The 9763-nt window shown below is 37.6% G+C and overlaps 1 protein-coding gene across 1 annotated transcript in view; it reads right to left on the reverse strand.

Moving 5' to 3' along the window:
* The window catches only part of LOC5578521 (RISC-loading complex subunit tarbp2), a 32444-nt gene extending 25649 nt beyond the window's left edge, over positions 1-6795 (reverse strand). The window contains exon 1 of the mRNA XM_001663856.2: positions 6623-6795. The gene's annotated coding sequence lies outside the window, so the exon portion shown is untranslated. The remainder of the gene's footprint in view (positions 1-6622) is intronic.
* Positions 6796-9763: the final 2968 nt, after the last annotated feature.

Genomic DNA, 9763 nt, shown 5'->3' on the forward strand with positions numbered 1-9763 from the left:
ATTACATGTATATATTTTAAATTATATGAAACAGGAATAATGCCGACACTTGTAGTGACGAACTATACATAGTTTGTTTGAAAATTACATATGAGTATTACGTTGCATTTTGTCTCGATATGGTACAAGTTTTAAAAAATACGTCAACATTCACAATGTCGAACAATTCAAAAGATAATTTTTAATAACGTATAAAAGAGACAAATATATGTATATTGAAATTGTATAAGAAAAAAGCATAATGCCGACACTTATAGTGACGAACCATACAAAGTTTGTTTTAAAATTACTTAAAAGTTACGCTTTCAAGAAAATATGTATTATCACAAGAATGAAACGAACTCACCAGTTGGTAATCCATCCTCGACTGAACACAAAACTGATACTGACAGCAAAACTTCTTGGCGTCCCGAAAACAAACCGTCTTGCTTGTGCCTTCCAAATACCTACCCAGCAAGACGCTCCAAAACAGAAAAAAAAATCTTAGGAGCCGAAAACACGCGCGAAACCGTGAGCCAAATCAATCGGACGACGCAAAACCGAACTGTCCTGCTTGGGCTTCACGAAGCACTACCCAGCAAGACGCTTGAAAACAGGAAAAAAAAAAATAAATAAATAAATAAATAAATAAAAAAAAATCTCCGGCGACGAAAACATGCGCGAAACCGTGAGCCAAATTTATCGGACGACGCAAAACTGAACTGTCCTGCTTGGGCTTCACGAAGCACTACCCAGCAAGACGCTTGAAAACAGGAAAAAAAAATCTCCGGCGACGAAAACATGCGCGAAACCGTGAGCCAAATCTATCGGACGACGCAAAACCGAACTGTCCTGCTTGGGCTTCACGAAGCACTACCCAGCAAGACGCTTGAAAACAGGAAAAAAAAAAATCTCCGGCGACGAAAACATGCGCGAAACCGTGAGCCAAATTTATCGGACGACGCAAAACCGAACTGTCCTGCTTGGGCTTCACGAAGCACTACCCAGCAAGACGCTTGAAAACAGGAAAAAAAAAAAAAATCTCCGGCGACGAAAACATGCGCGAAACCGTGAGCCAAATTTAGCGGACGACGCAAAACTGAACTGTCCTGCTTGGGCTTCACGAAGCACTACCCAGCAAGACGCTTGAAAACAGGAAAAAAAAAAAATCTCCGGCGACGAAAACATGCGCGAAACCGTGAGCCAAATTTATCGGACGACGCAAAACTGAACTGTCCTGCTTGGGCTTCACGAAGCACTACCCAGCAAGACGCTTGAAAACAGGAAAAAAAAAAAAATCTCCGGCGACGAAAACATGCGCGAAACCGTGAGCCAAATTTATCGGACGACGCAAAACTGAACTGTCCTGCTTGGGCTTTACGAAGCACTACCCAGCAAGACGCTTGAAAACAGGAAAAAAAAAATCTCCGGCGACGAAAACATGCGCGAAACCGTGAGCCAAATCTATCGGACGACGCAAAACCGAACTGTCCTGCTTGGGCTTCACGAAGCACTACCCAGCAAGACGCTTGAAAACAGGAAAAAAAAATCTCCGGCGACGAAAACATGCGCGAAACCGTGAGCCAAATTTATCGGACGACGCAAAACCGAACTGTCCTGCTTGGGCTTCACGAAGCACTACCCAGCAAGACGCTTGAAAACAGGAAAAAAAAATCTCCGGCGACGAAAACATGCGCGAAACCGTGAGCCAAATTTATCGGACGACGCAAAACTGAACTGTCCTGCTTGGGCTTCACGAAGCACTACCCAGCAAGACGCTTGAAAACAGGAAAAAAAAAAATCTCCGGCGACGAAAACATGCGCGAAACCGTGAGCCAAATTTATCGGACGACGCAAAACTGAACTGTCCTGCTTGGGCTTTACGAAGCACTACCCAGCAAGACGCTTGAAAACAGGAAAAAAAAATCTCCGGCGACGAAAACATGCGCGAAACCGTGAGCCAAATCTATCGGACGACGCAAAACCGAACTGTCCTGCTTGGGCTTCACGAAGCACTACCCAGCAAGACGCTTGAAAACAGGAAAAAAAAAAAAAAAATCTCCGGCGACGAAAACATGCGCGAAACCGTGAGCCAAATTTAGCGGACGACGCAAAACTGAACTGTCCTGCTATGGCTTCACGAAGCACTACCCAGCAAGACGCTTGAAAACAGGAAAAAAAAAAAAATCTCCGGCGACGAAAACATGCGCGAAACCGTGAGCCAAATTTATCGGACGACGCAAAACCGAACTGTCCTGCTTGGGCTTCACGAAGCACTACCCAGCAAGACGCTTGAAAACAGGAAAAAAAAAAATCTCCGGCGACGAAAACATGGGGTAGGTGTACCAGTTATGGACATAGTGGTTCCCTATTTCGCCATACGGGATTACTTGAATGTTTTCACATTTTGAAAGATTTTTTTGTGTTGTAGTAGTAAGATTTAAGATATATCTTGATGTTTAAACATTCAAAAAGATTTAAAATGTGAAAGTTCTCGAAATTTCCCGTATGGCCAAATAGGGAACCACTATGGCCATAACTGGTACACTTTCCCTGCGCGAAACCGTGAGCCAAATTTATCGGACGACGCAAAACTGAACTGTCCTGCTTGGGCTTCACGAAGCACTACCCAGCAAGACGCTTGAAAACAGGAAAAAAAAATCTCCGGCGACGAAAACATGCGCGAAACCGTGAGCCAAATCTATCGGACGACGCAAAACCGAACTGTCCTGCTTGGGCTTCACGAAGCACTACCCAGCAAGACGCTTGAAAACAGGAAAAAAAAAAAATCTCCGGCGACGAAAACATGCGCGAAACCGTGAGCCAAATTTATCGGACGACGCAAAACCGAACTGTCCTGCTTGGGCTTCACGAAGCACTACCCAGCAAGACGCTTGAAAACAGGAAAAAAAAAAAATCTCCGGCGACGAAAACATGCGCGAAACCGTGAGCCAAATTTATCGGACGACGCAAAACTGAACTGTCCTGCTTGGGCTTCACGAAGCACTCCTCAAAGAAATCATGCAAATTGATTTTTTACCAAGACACATCACATTTTTAGAGAAAGTAGCTTCAATAAATAATTTTCATTTATTCCAATTAGCCGATAACTTAGAGCTCAAAACAATATCCACTTTACAGAATAGACTCACAGTAAAAGATTCAATAGATAATCTCAAAAAGGCAAATATGTCCATAATAAATCAGAAAATATTAGTAATAGATCCCATCAAAACAAAATATAAAAACACATATCAAATCTATACAGAAGGTTCTTTATTAGATTCTGTTCCAAGGTTTGGTTTTTATGACCCTGTGGAAAAGGTATCATTTAGCTTCAGACTGAAAACAGGTTTTAGTATTATGAACTGCGAGATAGTAGCAATCATTAAAGCCATAGAGTACGCAGAAACTAAACATGTAAAAAAATTAACTATATTCACAGATTCCAAAAGTGCCTGTACATTAATTAAAAATCCACTACAAACAGACAACCACCTTATAAAACAGTTAATAAATACAGTCTCAGAATCCGCCATAGAAACAGTATTCATCCAATGGATCCCAGGACACATTAATCTAATTGGTAACGATAGGGCTGATAATGCAGCCAAATTAGGAACCACTCGCAACACAATAGAACAAATTAATTTCACACTACAGGATTTGTTAAATGTCTTTAAAACAGAAGCACTAAACACCTGGCAGGATCAATACACGCTGATTTCATCTGAGAAAGGTAAGTTCCACTTTGAACATGCTAAACAAATATCTCTTAAACCATGGTTTAAAGAAATGCAGTTTGATACACTAGACACCATCATTCTATCTCGAATCAGATCTGGACACATGACTACTAAAGATAGACTTGCTAAGTGGAACTTAATACCAAACGACCGATGTGACGAATGCTCAGTAACAGAAAATTTTGAACACCTACTGTATGAATGCCCAACATACCAATCAGTTAGATCCCTCTTTCCAAATTTAATGAATAAAATACCAATCCAACAAATTTTGGCAAAAAAACATAAACCTGGTTACGCAGCAATAGTCGAATATCTAAAAACAATTAAAAATAATGTTTGACATGTAAATATTTAAATTAGTTTGAATTTTATAAGATAAAGTAATTAATCCTTAACATTAACTATATCAAGCTATAATTACAACGGGGCCATCAAAATTCGCGTCCGATTAAATTATTTTTTCTTGCAACACACCCATTCACAAGACTTCACTGAAACAAGCACTGAAGTAATGAGAACCATGAACAAGTTTTTAAATTTACTATTCCAATCACGATTGAGCTATCAAGAAAGCTTTTTATTTGCGTTTTGCTCACTCTCGATCCAACCGCATCGATGGCCGAGCGGTAAGCGTTCGCGCTTGACAATCGCAAGATCCTCGGTTCGATTCCAGCCTGCTGCAAGTTTTTAACCATGACATAGTAGTTTTAACTGTCGAAATGGTGCCATGGTAAAATTAAATGCACAAAATATTTGAAATAAATGCAAATTTAGTCTGCACAAATCAAGTGGCGTTGTGTATTTAAATTAACCCTTTAATATAGTAATTTCAACCGCAATGCTGTTCTCAGTGTTGGCTTTATGGACCGATAGGTCTGAGCCAGATGACAGCTAAAAGGGAAAAAAAGAGCAAAAGAGAGAGGATTTCGCCGTGAAATGCCTAATATAATATATCATTAGTTGTCACACACATGTAAAGATCGATTGGTTTCTCTGTAAGCTCTAATAAAAACTTTTGCGATAGTCCAGTGGTGAAAGAAATTCGCAATATTGTTGAACAAGAAGATTTTCCGGCTAAGCAAAAGAACCTGTCCGATTTTAACTCTCTCACACTATATGGATCATTCCATACCAAGTATCCAAGTGACTTTTACCGATTTTAACCAAATTTTGGTGTTGTTCATGTACTTGATATACTTATAAAACATAAACGTAATATTTTTATGCATATCGGACCATAGCAAGATTTGTAGATACCTTAGTCCTTAGGATAACTTATCGTGATTGTAGGTAAATTTGACAGATTTTGCTTACATTCCAGTATTTTATTTTATCGATTTCATGCGTTTTTGAGTGCCCAAACCATCGATTGTGAACTTTGTTCGGAGAAGTTTCATGGTACATAAAAGCGCTTCTTTTAATGCAAAAAATGTTGTAATCGATTCACCTAACAGTGAGGTAGAAAATAGACGTTTACGTAAAAAGTTGTACTTTCCTGTACTGATTTATGCACTGCGGTAATAGTCAAACCCTGTGATCTCGGCACACTGTAAGACCAAAGTACTCTTTAAAGGGTAAAAAAGTACCCTCTTTGAGAGAAACTAGTTTAACTCATAAAAAGAGTAAAGGGTCTTTACTCATTAAAGAGTAGACGGCTTGTACGTCAAATCAACGAGTGAATTTTACCCATTATCCAGAAAAATCGTTTTTGGGAAACAGAGTAAAATTTACTCTTTTTTTGCAAATATTAAATTTTAATTATTTTAATATTAATTTTCGTATATAAAATCATCAGCTCTGAGACTTATAAATACAAGAAATATTTATTCAATAAAATATTTACAATAAAAATGTTGATCCAAGAGAATAATCCATTCGTCAACGAGCTTTATGGGGCAGGTGCTCCTGGTAGTTTTATACAGCGGGACATGCAACGGGATGTATTGAGCAGCAAAGTCATTCTATAAAATATTTCATTGTTTGTTTAAATAGATGACGCGAAAAGAAAAGAAAGGTAACCTACCTTCTATGAATCCGCATTTTTAAATGCTTATTACTGGTATAATATTAACAAACTAAAGAACAACAAACGCTGTTTCGTGAATCTAATATACAAAATTGCAAGAACTTTTTCACCCATTAAAGGGTAAATAAACGGAATATATAAATGGGCATAAAATACCCTTTATTTCAAAAAAATAAAGTACCCTTTATTTGACGTTTCCATATATCAGAAAATAAAGGGTATTTTTCCCACATTAAAGGGTAATGCTGAGTTTACAGTGCATGGGATAATTATATCGTAATTAGATTGAAGTGAGGCATAAGTTCGTGTGGGGAGAGTTTTGTTTTTCAAAATTCAAATTTTCAAGAGCACAAATCTGGAGAACCGAATACCCGTTTGAGCTGAAAACTTAATCGATTGGTGATCACTAGTGATCAATCAATTAAGTTTTCAGCTTAAACGGACGTGTGGTTCTCCAGATTTGTGCTCTTGAAAACTTGAGGTTTGGCTTCGATTCATCTTCACCTTAAATCGTCCTCGTCTTGCCCCTAAAATATTTACTAAGGTGAGATGCATGCTGTGACACAAATGAAATGCCAAGCTAAACACTTAAAGAAAGTCTAAACGACTTTCAAAGCAACGAAACAAAAAAAAAAAATAAGGGGAAATTACTTCTTATATGGGACAATAAATTTGAGATGCGAATTTAAATTGCTTCTCAGTTCGATATCCCACTGATATGAACGATCAGCTGTTCTATTTTGATTTTTGAGTGGAAACTTATCACCGTGCAACCGCGAAGACCACGGCCAAAATCTCTCCGCCCACGCACATCACTGTAGGTATTTCTTGCAAAACTTGAATAACGCGCTTGAAATTAAAAACTTACCTTGAAAAGAATATAGTGTATAAATCAGAGGTTTCAAATGCACTGCACTAGCGTAGGAAAAGTTACAAGACACACGAATATTCACCAGGAAAATAACAATTTTCACCGCACAAGCAAATTGAACAACAGTTACTTTTCGACCGGGCAGTGAGCTTTTCTCATCGCTAGGGGTGTCGCAAAAATTAATATGAAAAGGCCTTTCACATCAGAGATGTCACGATGTTGAGGTAGGACTACGTCTGATGTTTCTTGCAGGCTATCGACATGATGGAGACACCATCTTCTATGGTGATAGAGGGCTCGATTGGCTTGTCAGATAGATCGGGCCCGAGACATCCTGTCTACTGCAAATCGCTGCAGTTGATATAGGGCATGTCCATTGCCTGGTTTCTTGAGCTCACGAAAAATAAGGGCTTATTCACAAAATATCATAACGCCGAAAAAATGCCATTTTTTGACATCCACCCACCCCCTCGTAACGCTTTTTGTATGCATATTCTAAAAATTTTGTATGAGCTGTAACATTTCAAGGACACCCACCCACCCCTTTCAGCGATATGCAATTTGTGAACAGGCCCTAATCTGCCCATAAAAGCATAACTGTCCCATTTTTTATTATTATTATTATTGTCTTTATTAACGAGGCTTTCAGCCCGTGGCTGGTTCACCTCGAAAACTGTCCCATATTGATTTTCGAGCCAACAACTTTTTTCGTCACAATAGCCATGTTTTAATGTATATTTTACTATTTATGCATATAAAAATAAACAGGCTTTGTTTGAAAATGTTGTGGAAAAATATGAAGTTGATGAAGTCCTATATTGAAAAATAAGGGCATAACAGTCTCTATATGAACTTTCAATCCTATCAACAGCTGCAAAATGGGAATTGCGTTTAAGTTTATATTTTTCGCTGATCAACAGAAGCCATACACGCAGCAAACTGGACTACCGAAATTCATACATTTTGCCTTATGAAAGGTGGAACGATTATCGCAATACGAACGCTTTATGTATCGTTTTAGCATCACTCCACATCAAGACGTCGATAGACGCGGGGTGAACGCCCGAGCCTATCGATCGCTAGGTCCTTGGTTCGATTCCAGGTTGCCGCGAAAACTATTTTTGTTTTCAAATTTCGGTTTCATAAGGCAAATTTATGAATTTCAACCCGATTCCTTGTAGCGAATTTTCATAAGGGGTTCCTATGTTAATCGATAGTCCATTTGCCTGAGTGTATGAGTTAGTACTCTAAAGTGACCAGATATAGTTTGCTCCAAAGCGGGACAAAATTACACATGTTGATAAAAATAACTATAATTCTTATAAGGTCAATTGTGGAAAAATGGCGTGAAAGGCAAATATTTTCGAAAAGAAGGCCAAAACAATGTTTTCAAACTGTTTGTAGTTCAAATAATTCTATGAAGTTACAAATTTAACTAAGAACTACATGCAGTGGTAGTGATTGAGGTTGATGATAACACAGTGAAAAAAAAGCTCTGGACAAATCACGTTTGATTTACAGTTTTGTTCAGAATATTGGTAATAAGAGCCAATTTTCATACAAAATTCTCAACTTTGACATGCTGTAACTTTGTTTCCCTTTGACTAATCGGCATGGAATTTTGACAGAGAACTTAAAATATCTCTAATTTCATTATTACATAATATGATAATATATATTAATCTCAGCTTTGTTTTGTGTGTTTGAATTTTTCTTTGCTCATCGTTTCAACAATTTCCACTCAAGCTATAGGTAAATGTATAAGCAAGCCATTTTTTGTTGATGCATTAAAATTTACAAAATAAAAACTACTGTTATGTTGCGCGATTTTACCTGGTGCTTAACTTTAATGAGTAGTATGGAAAATTTCATATTTTGTGCTAATGAAATTAAGAATATTTGTAGTTCTCTACCAAAATTTGATGACGATTGCTCATAGGGAAACAAAGCTGTAGCATGCCAAAGTTGAGCATTTTGTTTAAAAATCGGCTTTCGCTACTATTTTTCTGAACAAAACCGTATGTGAATTAATCCTTTTTTCTTTTTTCTTTGACATTTATATTTTTTAGAAATTGTGTCCAGAATGATAAGCGGTTATCATATTAATAGACACAACTGATACAAAATTCTTAAATTCTACTTTTTGCGTCATAGCTACGTACTACTAATCTTATAAGATTAAGTTCTGAAACGGTAACTTACATAATCATAGGAATCCAGAACAGTGTTCTTAGATAATTTTACAGCAGTAAAATGAGGCGCAATCCAAATATTGTTATAAATGTCAAAAACGCTCTAATAGACTAATGTTTGTGAGATTTGACCCCTATCTCTATATAATTAGACAAAACTATTTTAACCATGTATAGTAAAATGAAGATCACTAGTTAATTTGACGAAATCTGATCTGATCTCAGACGACTTTCAGCATGTATGAAAAATACACAAATTCACTTAATTTTTGACCCGATTTTGTCTACCCCCGATTTTAGCATACCTTCTTCCCGATTTTGTTTGCCTAAAATTTATATTTATTTTAATTAGACTAAACACATATGTTGCGGAAGATGATGACACCGTTTTGTTAGCTACGTTTCGACAGCTTCAAAGCTATAATTTTATTTGGCCATTAGTTTAAGTAGTAATAGATTTAGTATAATAGCTTACTTTTTCAGTATCCAATTTCCACTAATTGAGGTTACAAAATTCTTGGTGTTTTCTGACACCGATCGCAGTTCAGCTACTACAAACATAGGAATAGTTATAATAACAAATTCAATAAATTTCATTTTTTTTCACTCACCTATGAGTACAAACTAGCCTAGGATAACAAATTTATAATGTAATATGCTGAATCAATATTTTAATTTGGAGTTCACGTTTTGCTCAAGTTTTAGTTTGTTTTCTTTTCATTTTACTTTTTTGTTCTATTCATCACTGACACATGTCATGTTGATCGCGAGTATTGGATGTCATCTCCACCAAACCGTTGTGCCCAGGGAGTGTGGCAACATCCCCCCTTCCGTGGGATGACCCATTTCCGTCGCGGTCACCAGTCGCTTCTTCATTCGTTCCGCTCACATCCAGCAACGCCAGCTTCACGGCCGGTCTAGAGTAAACGCCTCGAGAAGTCTGAAC

The sequence above is a fragment of the Aedes aegypti genome, chromosome 1 (genome assembly GCF_002204515.2).
Source record: "Aedes aegypti strain LVP_AGWG chromosome 1, AaegL5.0 Primary Assembly, whole genome shotgun sequence".
NCBI classification, from domain to species: Eukaryota; Metazoa; Arthropoda; class Insecta; order Diptera; family Culicidae; genus Aedes; species Aedes aegypti.